Raw genomic sequence first — 15,134 nt, forward strand, 5'->3', positions numbered from 1 at the left:
TTTTACATTTGTTTCGTTGTGCATATTGATTCTAATCTATCCTTGAGAGTAGACTTTTAAGTTTATGGCTGATTCACGTTCAGTCTTCTAAACATTGAACAGATGTGGTACCATATAGTTTAAGGTACGTTTACCAAATTTATTGCTATAGGGTGGTTCAATGAATTTTTTTCTAACATTTTTTAGATATATTATTTCTTTTCTAAAAAAATTATTATCCCTAAATTTTAAGATAATTCAATAAAAATAAAATAGTTTAGGTAGTAAAGTATCAATGATTCTAAGATTTACTGTTTTATTATTGCGGTGTGTTATTGCTTTTAATGTTCGATAACTTGGTTACATGATTGTTAGTAATATATTACGGGCAAGGATACATAGTTAATTTTGATGTCCTCTGAGATGAAAATATAAAGTTTACTATGGCAATTCAGAAAGATTTTTACATTTGTTTCGTTGTGCATATTGATTCTAATCTATCCTTGAGAGTAGACTTTTAAGTTTATGGCTGATTCACGTTCAGTCTTCTAAACATAAGTTAGAAAAGGTTGGTGATTAGAAGGGTGATCCGTGATTCCTAATTATGGTACATAAGGGCGTTAAGGTTAAATGAAAATATTTATTTAATTTTTCAGATGTGCTTCATAACTTTTACTGTTGTTCACACGAATTGTTTCGTTATTTAAATTAATTTATCTAATAACTTAATATGACATTTCAAGATGCCTAATCTGATTTTTGAATAGTGAATGTAAAAAATGATGTTTTTGTTAATCTCATATTACTTTAATATCAACTAAGTAAAACTAAAACCAATCAAGTTTCACATTGAAATTCTCAAAACTCTAAAAAAAAAAAAAAATGTCTATAAAGTTTTGACTACACCACCACTATAATATCCCAGTAATATTAATATTCCTATGATTTCTTAGTCAAACAACGTTGTGTTATATCTTTTATTGAATACAATAACTCACCTAGGCACGAATTAGACCAAGTTCCCAGAGCCTTTTAGTTTGGAATTCAACAAACAATTTACTCTCAGTTCTGATCAATTTAGAGAGCTCATTTTAGCTTGTCACACCTCCCACAACATCCGCGTTATGCGGATTCCTGTAATCAGTTAGTCTTGCGTGCTATTCTTTCTTTTCTTGATTCCACATTCCAAAACCAGTTGTTACTCATAAACTTGGCTTTAGTAAGAATAAGAAATTAGAATTTTATGCGAAATCGAAGTTTTATTTAGTTATTTTTTATAAAACCATTTAGTACAAGAGCTCAAGAGAAGAAAAAAAGGCAGTTATTTCACCCCAATTTTGATTACTTAATTGAAAACTAGATATAAGTACTAGTCAAAATTGATGAGTCTGCCAAGTATAGGAAGAGGGGATAAAAAATGGCGGCTGTTTCAAAACGTTAAAAATAATTAATTTTACATTCGGAGCTCTATATCTATACCATTACCCACAATAATAGAAAATCTAAGAGAGCATCATTAAAAGTAGAGTAAATTTGCTAAAATGTAAGCCCTTATGGAGCTATTTACGTTCAATAGTTCTCGAGATATAGATAATTGCTTTTTAAAAAACAACATTTCATAAAAATGTACAGAAATATCAGTAGTTAGTGAATCTATCATAAAACTACTACCCCTACGAAGATATGTGTCATAAACTACTATATAGTAAGTTAAATTTCCTTTACTTTTGAGTGTTAGCAGACATATGTGCGTCTTATGGGTCTAGATATATATTTTTTCGAAAATCCAACATTTTATACAAACAACTAGAAATTAACATTTTGTGAGTTTATTTTGTTAAATATTATAAAAACTCCTAAAAAGATAAAAGTTATAAAATATTTTATAGGAAATTTAACTAGCTTTAATTTGAGTCCTGGCGAACATCTGTACGTCCAATGGTTTCTGAAATAATGTTTTTCATAAACCAAACTTATTACCAACTTTTCATAAACCAAACTTATTACCAACTTTTCATAAACCAAACTTATTACCAACTTTTCATAAACCAAACTATAAATCAATTTATTTTAGCAAATATCATGAAAGCTACTACTACTACTAACGAAGGTAAAGGTCATAAACTACTTCACAGTAGAATTATTTAGCTTTAATTTCAGGGCTAATAGACATTTGTACGTCGAATGGTTATTCAGATATAGATTTCTCAAAATAAATTCACAAATATTCACTGATATTTCAGTAAATTTTTAAGAAATGTTGCTTTTTAAAAGGCTATATCTCGAGAAAGATTGGACATAAATAGTTCTATTATGGCTCATGTTTGAGCAAATTTACTCTTCTTTAAATAATGTTCTCTTAAATTTCTAGTGTTGTTGGTAGTTTTTAAGATACAGAGCTCCGAATGAGAAATTAATGTTTTTTTAAGGTTTTGAAACAGCCGCCATTTTTTATTAGCCCTACCTATACTTGGCAGACTCATCAGTTTTGACACGTAATTTTACATATTTTTCATTGAATCAATCAAGAATTGGGGTGAGATACCTTTCTTTCTTCCCGGCTCTTGTACTAATACTGATTCGATATAGAATCAAAATTTAATTGTTAAGATAAAAACACGCCAAAAATGTTTTTTTCTTGATTTGGATGTTTAAAAAAACTAATAATTAGAAATAACAGATTTATATATGTGAGCCAATCAATCTTTCTTTGTAGACATTTTTTTTTCTAAATACTTGATGTTAGTTTCAACTAAAACCAGTTCGTTTAGTGAATTCATAGCACGAGATAAAAGTAGACCTCTTATCTAATTTATGTTGTTCTATAATAAAAATTTAAATTTATAGTCCAATAATTTCGTTATAAAAATTTCTTGGAATTGAGTTAGAAATCTGTGTATAACCGCAGAGTAAATTGACATTTAAATGATCATGACAATCAAATGATAAAACTAAAATTTTTGATGATCCAGTACGACAGATATTAAGTTAATCGTAAAAGGAAAAAAACATTATTGAGATGAATAATTATTAAAGACGGAGCAGCAATAAACCGATTTTGCATTTTATTCAATTGTTTTCCTAGACATGGCACAGATTCAAAGTGAAACACGTACAGTCGTGAGAGAATGGCAAGATTCTTTTCATTCTTTATCATCTCCTCCACTCTCACTCAAGTTCCTAAACACTCTATTCACATTTGAATCTAGCGCTGCTATTTCCATCTTAAATGAATGGTATAAAGGCGAATAGTAGCCTAGAACTAATAATTTCTTAAATTAATAAATTAAATTACCGAAAAGTACTAATAGTAATACCTGAAATTATTGATATTGACAGAATGAAGAAGCATTGGTAACCAACATCCAATGTACATGAGCAAAAATTTCTCTAGAAAATAGGTCAGTTTAAAAAGAAAGGCATCTAATAAAATCCTGGAGAGGTGGGCTAATGCCAGAGAGCCTGGCATTGGTCCGTTAGGGTTTGCGGTATCCCAATAGACCATGAAAATTCTTTTCTAGCAGGGTAATCCAATTCAGCGCATATCCAGGGTTTTTTTTAACGGTGCAATTCAGTGAATTGGAAGGACAAAATAGAGCACGTTCGCTGGTACAGGAGTACAGTTAGTAAATGTCCCGATGAAATAAATTACTTACAGAGTGCTTTTTCTTGTGTCTCTGGATTCTTTCATGTTTTAATTTTTCCGAACAATTTTTATCATTAAATTAATGGTGATTTGCTTATATTATGTTCAAGTATATCAACAGTTTTTCAGGAATATAATTAGTTTACAATAGTATCAACGCACTGAAGCAAAGAACGAAACAGCAGATAAGAAACACACATCATAGCTACCTTTATTTTCTATTTATTCATTGATATTTACAACTACATTATATCGAGTAAATGTGATATTAGTGTTACAATGGCAGGGAAAAGGCTTGTGGAAGAACTACCTACTCGATTACATTCGTACTTAAGAAGGTCTCGAGGCCATTTTCTTTTCTGACGCTTCGAAGGATTGTCAGTAATAGAAGAGGAAGCAAGTGGGTTTGGGTGGTTAGGGAGCTTAGAATGAAAGAACTGACAACTGGTTCGGGCTAGACTGGTTACATACGGAACATTAAGATCTTTATGGATGATTTTATTTGTGACCAATTAAGGAGCATTAAAAAGAGCAACTAATAAAATCCTGGATTTTATGAAGAATTTTGGATTGGATACGAGAGGAATTCGATGGCTTAGTGGAGCTCCAAATCTCAACTCTGTACGTCCAAATAGGCTAATATTGTCATGTAGATGAGTTTTTTTGTGATTAAGAAAGTTAAGACCGACTGTCTTAACCTTGAGACTTATAGTTTACAGTTATAATAGTCAGAATTGACGAGCAGTTTTCTATCTCTTCAGCCTTTCATGGGGATTCCAATTCAGTCTTTTGTCCAAGTCTAGTTCTAGTTGGCAAATCTGTTCGAAAGGGATAAGTGGAGTATTATTTAAGGATACTGTAGGGCAGGAAGTCATAGGTTTAACACGAAGGCAAAAGGTGATTTGATGGGAGTTAATATAACTCTCCAATTTGGACACCATTCTTCAAGGGCTGAGGAGTCGGAAATAATTGATGGGACATTAGTCAGTAATAAGATACATGTGGAGAGAACTGCAGTTGGATGGGTAGGAGTGTCAGCTGTATAAACTGTATTAAGGATGGGACCAATGAGCTACTTTAAGTACAGATGCCCTAAATATAAAATCCAATCACAATAAAAAATCATTAAATTTTGAACGTTGAATGTTGAACCTAAACTTGATGACTTGGTCAACTGGTGTAGTAGTAATCCGCCTGCTTCGGCTGTTCCATCGGACTCCAATAGCCATCAAGTCCATATGCAATCAAAGCAGGAACTTTACTAGACTATGGTTAACTAAGGTTAAGCATGTTCTCATTCGAACGTAGAATTTAATATTCTTAAATTTGTTTCAATATGACTTTTTTTCTAAGATCCACCGGATTTAAAGCCGAAAAAAAACAAAACAAAGATTTCGTTATTGGAAACTTATATTAATTAGTTCCTTACTAACCGTTGCCGGAACGCCAGAAAAGCGTTTCCGTGGCAAGTTTGGAATCATGGACCAAGTCACAGATGAAAAAAGAACTAATTTCTGACATTATTAAATTAATTACCAAATCAGTATGGGTTTTAGGACCACAAAAATATGTTTACTGGTCGAATATGGCACAGACAATTTTTTTTTAATTATTTGCAGTTGTATGTTTTATGCTCCTGTAATATCTCTAGTAACTTTCCTCAATCATAGGCAATTGTACTATGATAATCACAAGGCAACTACATTCTAGGGAAATTTCAGTCTAATAATCATCTCTAGAAAAGCGGGGGTTCCTAACATGACACCATGATGATGACACCTACGCAATTTCTCATCATGCAATTGCCCATTCTAGCTTTCATTGATATTCTCCCGAAAATTGAAGACAACTTTTCCACAAATGCCTTCCCACTATTCCTTTCTGACAAATCACGACATCCCACTTCCACTATAAAATCACCTGGACCGTGCTGACAGCTTAAAATTAAGTTATCAATAAGTATGTTCACTCAGACAATCTTATTTATTATTTTAATGTGTGAGACGTTTCTCGCAGCAGTAAGTTCCAGCGATTGAATTTTATTCGGCTTTTAAACCAGAAGAGCTTGCCACGATAAAGATTTCCAATAAAGTCATCCATCTTATAAAAATGAATTACACTTTATAAATTTTAATCGGAAAATATTGATGGATTGTGCATATTTTACTTTTAATGTAAATCTTTGATATTGATATATTCAATAGCTATGACTATCACACATTAACCTCTCGAATGATTTCTAAAATAATTGCAATCAAGTTTCTGAGTAACGTATTGTAAAGGAGTAAAAGGAAGACAAACAATAGAAAGCCAATCTTGTGAAAGTAATATAAATTTACTATATGATAGGTTAATTGAGTAATAATCATATCTAAGACATAAGGTTGGGGTCACTTTTTGCAGTTCATTGCTGCCCCACTTCTTGGCCCTACTCCTATTCAACAGCAGATATTGAACAGTCACTAACAATGGTACCATTCGAGGAGCAATACTAAATCGTTATACTGGCGACACGTCTACAGGCATGGGAAATGAAAACAGTACTATTCTTTAGAAATACAGATTAATTTCGAGCTTTCTATTATCGTTGCTATGACGGAATGACCTATAAAAATCAGATTAAAATTTATAGGGTATAAAAATAATATAAAAACCCCTTAGTTATGACCTATCTTCAAGCTGTAATTTTGCATGGGCAATGAAGGTCATTCTTTAACGATATAGAAAGTCTATAAAAGAAAAAATAAATCGGTAATAGAAAATAGATAGAATAGAATAGTTAAGTTTATTCTATGTACTTTCCGCGAACCTTCACCTTACTATCTCAATTTTTTTTTTTAACGCATAGATTTTGTATATAAGCCTTTCTTAGCTTTTGCTGGAAAGACGGCATTTTACACTCTGTTTGTATTAAATGACAATGTAATTCCGTAGCCAAAAAAAGGTTGGGAACCACTGTTTAAGACTATTATTTGATACTTATAAGGATTGCAAATAAAAAAAAAGAGTTGTCAATTAAGGAAAATTACATTTTAATTAATTAATATTTTTTTAAAACTAATAACTTGAAATGAAGACTTAGTGAAGCTTTTAATTAATACTTATGCTTCATCCTACCATATTAATATTAATGTTTATATTTTAATATTACCACATCAGTCTTATTTGTTCTGGCGGACATAAGCGGACTTATATTCAAATCAAACCCCAAAAAATTAAAAAAATTAGATACTTCAAAAATATCGCTAATCATATTTTTATTATTTCAGTTTAACCAGATTTTGAAACATGATATTTACAGAAACCTGTTTTTGTAAGAAATTACGTTATTTCAGTAAATAAAAACAGATTGAAACCTGGTACACACCAATAAAATATTAAAATTGTATAACTAAAGTGTACAAATGATGTATACAACAACCTACTTATAACTAGTCATGTAATACTATTATTACAGCTATAATTACCTCACCAGTAAACGAATTTCCAGTACTCACTCACCTGAAAGAAAACAAAACACAATTAAAATCGTACAACATTATATGATTCAATTAATTATATAATTCCATGAACTAATATTCTAACTAGTAAAAAAGTTTTTAATTGATAAAGTTATTCCGGACACTCCTTCAATAATATAACTCCTTAGAGAGATATCGTGTTGAATGGATAATTAATGTTTTTTAAACTCTTTTTTTCGGAGACCAATTAATTAATTACTCGGAAGAACGGTCTCTCAAGGTTGGAGGAACCTTAAAGCATTTTTAATGTATCATCTTTTATTATGGAAAGGATGTTTGCATAGAAGGTCAACAAAGGCCGAAATGAAAGGAAATGGTGCAATCAGTGCAGTATCCATCTCACCTAGTTGAAGCAATTATCATGTTTCTTTTAAAAAAAAAAAATGAATAAATAATCACATCTGTCCTCATCCCATTTTTGAGAAGATATCTATCCTTCTCTGTCCCAAGATATCTATATCTGGATTTATAGTTCATTACAACCAGGAACTGCTGCTGTTTTACATAGTATATTACACTCTCTCTTCTATTCTCAAAGCTGATGTTCCCAAATACTTTCCCACAACCGTCCCACTAATGCTGACGACACGATTGTTCATTCTTGTCACCATGCTCAATAATTTATTCCTTCGCTCTCCAAGAATGAAAACCAGAATATCACTATGACATACATTGAAAGATAACAAGTTAAACCGAACTCCATTATCAATTTTACGTTGCGTTAAAAACATTGCTAAACGAAAAACAATATACTTTACTTAGATGTCTTACATACATGTAATGCATATATAAACATGTAGGTACATATCTGATCAAGGGCGTAAACAGAAGGTGGTAGGGTGACATTTCAAGGCAAAGCTTTAGATTGAAGATAGCAAATTTTTGAAGAGAATATTTATCGACGTTCCGAGATGAAACGGAAGAGGTGGTGGGGAGTGTTTTGCATTTAGATTAAAATACTTCGAAAATTAATAATTTCAATAGCATATTGTATGTGAAGAAAATACTACGTATTACATTCAGTTCATAATTATTATGAACTGAATGTAATACGGAGTATTTTCTTCACATACAATATGCTACTGAAATTATTAATTTTCGAAGTATAATTCATAATTGAATCTTGACATTATATCGTGAAAAGTGGACAAAATAGCGCCATAAACCACACTGTTAGGGTAATTAATTATAGTGATAGGTTTAAGCTTGGATTGCTATCATAGATGGGCAAAAATTAGGTACAGCTAAAACTAATAGGTAAAGTTGCCATGGATACTACGACCCTTGTTCATTAATGAACCATAATAAATATCGTATCCATGGCAATTTTTATTAGATAGTTGCCCAACTCTGATTGCTATTAGGGTAAATCAAAATTTTATTGTATTTTTAAAAAATAATTATCACTATTAATAAAATTCTAATGCATTATTTAATTGTCCAGACGTTTCACTACTGTTGGCCAGTTCCAAGTACTTGTAAAACAGTTACAACAAATTTGGTCTAAGAAGCTTGACTGAGATGGGCCCCAAATAGTAGGGCCTCATAGTAAGAAATAAACAACTAGAACAACACGTGGATCTACTTTACAACCAAGACGGTGATTTACAAATTCTTATCGTTCAAAAGTACATGAATGTTAATGAAAACGATTTTCACAACTAAATCGAACATCAACTTCATCCAATAGCACAAACTATTTCTTGCTCGTTACCAGGAAATCAGAGAATTCGATAAAATGAATCGAGTCCTGAAACCTCCGAGTTATTGACTCTAATTTTACTTATATATGTTAATTACTTTTTTCTCGAAAAGTATTATTTTAAAATAATTATAAAACTATAGCAATTTTTTTTTTAAAGAAATCTCTGATTAAGAAATTATGTGGGTCTTATGAATTCTTACTCACAGATTTCTTGAAAAAAAAATTGATATGGTTTTATAATTATTTTAAAATAATACTTTTCGAGAGGAATTCAACTGTAATATTCATATAAATAAATTAATCAATAGTAATACATGTTCCATACACTACATCGAGTAAAACGTGATTTTAGAGTAAAGGATTAAAAGTTATTGCTTTTAACGAGTTCAATTTCGTAAAAAATCATTTGCTTACATTTTTTACTATTTGACATTCCAAAATGGCAATTTATAAATATCCTTTATACATGGCATACATCAGTTAGAAATAAGCAACCGTTTACACAATCCATACATTGGAAAATATCCAGGAATGGGTAATGACAAACAATATGAAGGTCAATCCTAGATCAACAACATGCAAAGCATTCACTCCATAATCTCCAGCACTATTACCATCTTTATACATGTATGTACGTAATTAATGCCGTATAATTATAAAATGTAATTAGCCCTAACGTTACATTCTATTGTTGTAAACTTTAAATGTTAATGGATCTAAAATTGAACATTGAAACCTGAGGAAGGTGAACCTGCCAATAACCGTTTCATGCTACTATAGCCAGTATTTGTCCTTGTGCAGATAACGTTCCGAATCAAATCAGAGAGATAATGGTTTCTACGTAAATACCATTTAATGTTTATTATGTATCTTAAGAGCTAAAAGTAAAAATGGAAGGAGGAAAAACTTACAGAAATAAAGAAGAATTTTACTTAAAAGGATTATCCCGAAGAAACAAAAAAAAAAACAGGTTTTTAGGAGATATAACTTCTATGTTATAGAACATATGACCGTTGATAGTACATCCTTTGATTTTAATGTATATGCTAGTCTTGGATCATTTTCTCCCAAGCCAGCAACTACATGATTCTCAGTTCATATAACCTACTAGTTGGGCTAGCAAACCAAACACTAATGAAAGAATAACACGGCTTTATACGGGGCCGTATTTAAACTTAGGACGTAGAACCTTACTAGAGGCCCAAAGCTTTTAGTCAGTCACCTTATAATATTATAGGAGAGGAGATTGTTGAAGATTATTCTAACAAGATTAGTAAATATTTTTTTAGTATGCATCCTGGTGTTGAGCACATTTTCAGAAAACAACGAAAGCAAACGATTCAAAATATCTTTTCCATGTTTTAACGAAATACCTCAAGACCTGGTTTTGGCGCTTAAATTTTTAAAAAACAATTAAATGTAAAATATTAATATTGATTCATAGAATAATTTCTATAACAATAACAAAAACAAATATTGTTTAAATATGAATTTTTATTCCATCCTTAAAAAATAGTAACGTACATCAGTGGTTTCCTAAAATGATGTCGCCGCCCCAAGCGCATATCAGAGGTACCGCAAGCGAATGCTACTTTCCCAAAATATTAAAAAAGAATAAATTAAAATTTTGATTTTACAGCATTTAAATTTTACAATTTTTTTTTTGGTTCCTACAAATTCAAACATTTTAAGCATAACTGTGCCGTATTTATTTTGGTTCAATGGGAGCGCCACAAAATGTTTTAGCTCGAGAAGGGTGCTGCGGCGAAAAAAGTTGGGTAGGCGCTGCTTTAGAAGATAAATAACTAAACAATTATATCCTACATAAAATAAAATTATTTTCCAAATTGGTTAAAACCGTTCTCGACAATAATTTTAAAAATTGCATATAATATAACAGGAAAATAAGAATCAAAGTTCCTCATTCGTTATTTGATGAGTATAGAAAAATGAGGTATTTAAGTCTAAAAACTGTTGCATATAGTAAACATAATAGAACAGCTTGAACCCACGAAATTTGTTCTGGTGGATCTTATATACTGTCTAAAGAAAGAACCTGAAACGATACAAAAAGGATTGAAGTGACAAAGAAGGAATCAGAAAAGATACAGACAGGGTAAGGTGCCGGCCTGTCGTCTCGGCCAATTGGACAGTACAATATACAGCGGTTCCGACCGAGACGGATTTTTTAATCAAAACCACCAACCACGCACCATTGTAGGAGGTAATTACTTTCACAGGAATTACAGTTAAATTTAATTCATTTTAGTCTTAAGAACATTATCATGGTAAAGTAATCGATTAAAAGGGTAACGGAAGCGATTAAAAATAGATGGATGTATAGCCATAAATATTTGCATCATTTTCCAATTAATTATTTTAAATGAAAGGCATGAAAAGCAGAGTTTAGTCACTGAAGTTATATTTTCAGTTGTTTTTTTTAATTTTTCTAGTTAAATAACGTTTAATTCACAATTTATTAATTGGAATAAATCAAGACCACAGTTATGTTACGCTATATTAATATTTGTGGTGAGGTTGGAAAAGGATCTAGCATTAAAAATTAAATATTTAGTATTAAACAGTTATTAAAAAAAATTTGCATACACTTATCATTAATTTATATTAATCAAAAAAGCAAAACAGAAAAAACAGATGAAACAATTTATTTATTTTTTCCTTTTAAATACAGGCTCTTTTGATTGATTAGGTACATTTTAAAGTTGTTTAAAATTTTTACTAACACAACAGAAAATAATATAGGAAAAATAACAATAAGCTCTATGGAATTAAGGTCAGGCTCTTGTGGTGATGTTCTTAACTGACGTGGAGCATTGTACAGCAACCATCCTTCGACCCTACTGGCTCGATGTTTAGAATCGCTATCCTGTTGAAAATAGTTGATTCTAGAACTAACTTGGTAGCACTGGGTCGCAGATTTTGTTTTAAGACATCTAGGTATACATATTGATCCATCATTCCCTCGATGATCTTCAAGTTGGCTCCTCCAACTGAAGCCATAGAGTCCCAAACCATGATCCCTCCTCCTCTGTGCTTAACTGTCGAGCATAAGTAAGAAAAAAAATTCGTGGCCTCGTTTTTTCTCCTCCACACTTTAATGTTGCCATCAGGAACGAAAATATTAAATTTAGACTCATCCGTAAAAATTACATCCCAAAAACTGGCAGACTTATGGTAATATTTCGCAAATGCCAACCACTTAGCTTGCAAGCCCTTCGCGAGTTGAGATTATTTTTTTAGTGAATTACCGTTTGAGGTGTTACTCCAATGTTGTAATCCGGCAATAAATTAGTAGCTAATCTAGAAGCATTTATTTTATTTTTTTCATGAACACTTCTTAGCATAGCACGCTCATGATGACGCTGAAGCTTTTTTGGCCGTCCTGATCCAGGCCTACTTGCAATGCAGTCTGTTGTATTATAATTACGAATGACAGTCTAAAACGGCGAAACACTTTTATTAAAATTTTTCGAAATTTCGCATAATAGTTTCCATGCGGTTTTATGATCAACAATTAACTACCTAATCTCACGAGAAATTTCCATTTTGAGCAGTTGTTTTCACTTAACTTTAATTTTAACCGATTCGTGTAGGAAATAAAACCACTATGAATGTAAACTAATTAAATGTTTGTTTACATTCAAAGGATTAAATCAAGTTGTATGTAGACTTATTAGTTGTAACAAACAATGGGAGCCACTTATTATGAAAGGTTTTGTATGTATTCAATTCCGAAATGATATTATAAGCATGATTTATCTTCTGCAGATCTTTATCTTATTTAGTAGAAAAAAATATAAAGTATAACTTTAATTAATATATAATAATGAACATTATTTCATAAAGGAATTTATATTGTGGTGTATGTAGACTTTTTTTACTAATTGCATGTCTAAATAACACTTTAAAAAATCTTGTAAAAGTTTTTCCTTAAAATTGATTTTTTTTTTTGTAAATAAAGCAATCAGGAAGTTATAATAATTATTTAGGAATAATTTATAGTTTTATCTCATTTTTTACAGCTTCAAATATATCACTGTCATCAAGTTAGACTTGCTCGATCTTTGTCAGAGAAGATTAAACATTAATGGGGCAGGACACCATTTAAATAAAATGTAAACAAATTATATGAAACGAAAAATAACTTTATTCTTTGATATCAACATGAACATGACCGTAGGTTAAAAGTATACAAGTAGTAGTATCAACATTAAAATGATACAAGGAATTAAAATTAGTCCAACATTACATCAACTCGTACATTGAATAACTGATGCACATTCTTCATAATGTACGTTACTAAATTTTAAACAGAACCATAAAAAAAAAAAAAAAAAAATAATGTACAAAACTAACCTAACTGTACACAGTTAACACTTCTGAACTGGTGTTATTAGGAAAACTCGCGGACGTTGAGATACCAGATGCATTTGATACGATACATTCAGTAGAGTATCAATACCCGATTCACATTCTTCCAAATTCTAATCAAAGGTAATGGATAAATACATAAAATGTCAATACGTAAAAAAATAAAAACGTTAAAATAAAATATAATTTAATTAAAAGAAAAATACGTAAATAACCATATCTTACATTCCTATTTCCTGATGATATAGCATATTTCCTTAAACATATTAGTGGATTGTTAGCGATGTCTACAAGAAATAATGAAACTTTGATTAGTAGTCGATTGCCTTTCACATCTAAAGAAACACGAAACTCTTCTGAAAACAAATTAATACTTATCTTCTGTCCACATATACAGTTGCAAGACCTTTCTGCATCCAGTTACATGCGTAGCCTACTTGCAAAGAGCCATAGCGTTTAGTGAAAGGCACTCAAATACCAAATTACAATTTTCTCACAGATATCACTAAGTTCACTAACATGTTTTAGGAAATATGCAATAAAGAATACAACCAATAATATCTTATCACAAAAGGGCAAATAAAAAATCAGCCGTATCTGAAGCACTACAGTTTCATCTCCACTTGCTAACACATTTTTGTTTAATTTAAGATAAATTTTTGTTTATTTAATTTCTAATTATCTTTACTTTAGTTATTTCCTTATTTTCTATTATTTGATTCATTATCCACCATATAATTGAAGGGGCTAGTGGATAAAGGGGTTATATTGCAAATAGTAAATTTTGGGAAAACAAAGTTCAATTGTTTATTGTTGGAGCTTTTTATGTTTTGAAGTGTACATAGCCCCTTAGTATTTCAGTTATTAAATAGATTTTGAGGTTAGTGTAGGTCACACTACATATGGACCTAACCTCTTCATCTACACTAAAGATTCAAAAAATGTTACATAGCCCCCTCATCCATTTACCACATCAATTATCCATGTTAGTATTTACTTGTCTTTCCTAATATGTATTATGTATACATGGTATGAAATAGTACTTGCATCAAGCCGTATTGCCCTTGAGTGTGGCAGATTATATTATTTATTTCAATATAAGCTTTTAGAATATACAAATTAAATAAAAATGATACAACCTAATCACATAGACATTGATGAAAATATAAACAATTAAAATTATGGGTTTTATCAGTAAGGAAACCGTTTTCCTCTGTAATGGAGTATTCAAAAAAGCCTTTCTTACAAAAAACAAAACAAAAAAAAAAACGATAGATAATTAAATTGTAATAGATCGAAGCATTTACGATGAAAATTAGAAAGCGCGCACTTGGGGTCCTCATGGTTATGGCCCTTGAAGAGAGAGTACACTACCCGTCTCCATCGGCTCTCTCCACTTCAATGCCTGCTTGGAGAGAGCCCAGAGGAGATCACACTTCTTGTCCATCAGCCATCAGCCATCAACTTAAACCTAGGATACTAAAGACCCATTTCCATGTGACAGACATCTGTCGTGCAAGTAATATAACAATCAGAAAGTATGACAATGCTTGTTTACACGCTGATAGTAAACCTAGCTTTCACAATGTATAATAACAAATAAGAAACATACAACCAAGGCCCTTCTGCGCCCTTAGCCATTTGAAAAATCTGCATTTGGGAAAGTTTACAGAATTTTGTTTGCTTGATAAATTGCCTTAGTCTAAAAAAGGAGGATTTTTCAATGGTTAAGTATGCGCCTTCTAGGTACCTGCGCCCTTGGCGGGGAACATCACCGCCTCAGCTACGGTCCTGCATACAACTTTATAAGTCACAAACAAACTTTGTACAATTAGGATCACTCAGACTCAAATTACTCATCTACAAAGTAATACTACGACCATCACTCCTA

General features: G+C 31.1%; 1 protein-coding gene across 4 annotated transcripts in view; it reads right to left on the reverse strand.

Moving 5' to 3' along the window:
* The window catches only part of Wdr62 (WD repeat domain 62), a 148,136-nt gene that overhangs the window by 72,332 nt on the left and 60,670 nt on the right, over positions 1-15,134 (reverse strand). The gene's annotated exons all lie outside the window — the stretch shown is intronic.

This window comes from Halyomorpha halys, unplaced genomic scaffold (genome assembly GCF_000696795.3).
Source record: "Halyomorpha halys isolate HHAL.00 unplaced genomic scaffold, Hhal_1.1 Scaffold238.1, whole genome shotgun sequence".
NCBI classification, from domain to species: Eukaryota; Metazoa; Arthropoda; class Insecta; order Hemiptera; family Pentatomidae; genus Halyomorpha; species Halyomorpha halys.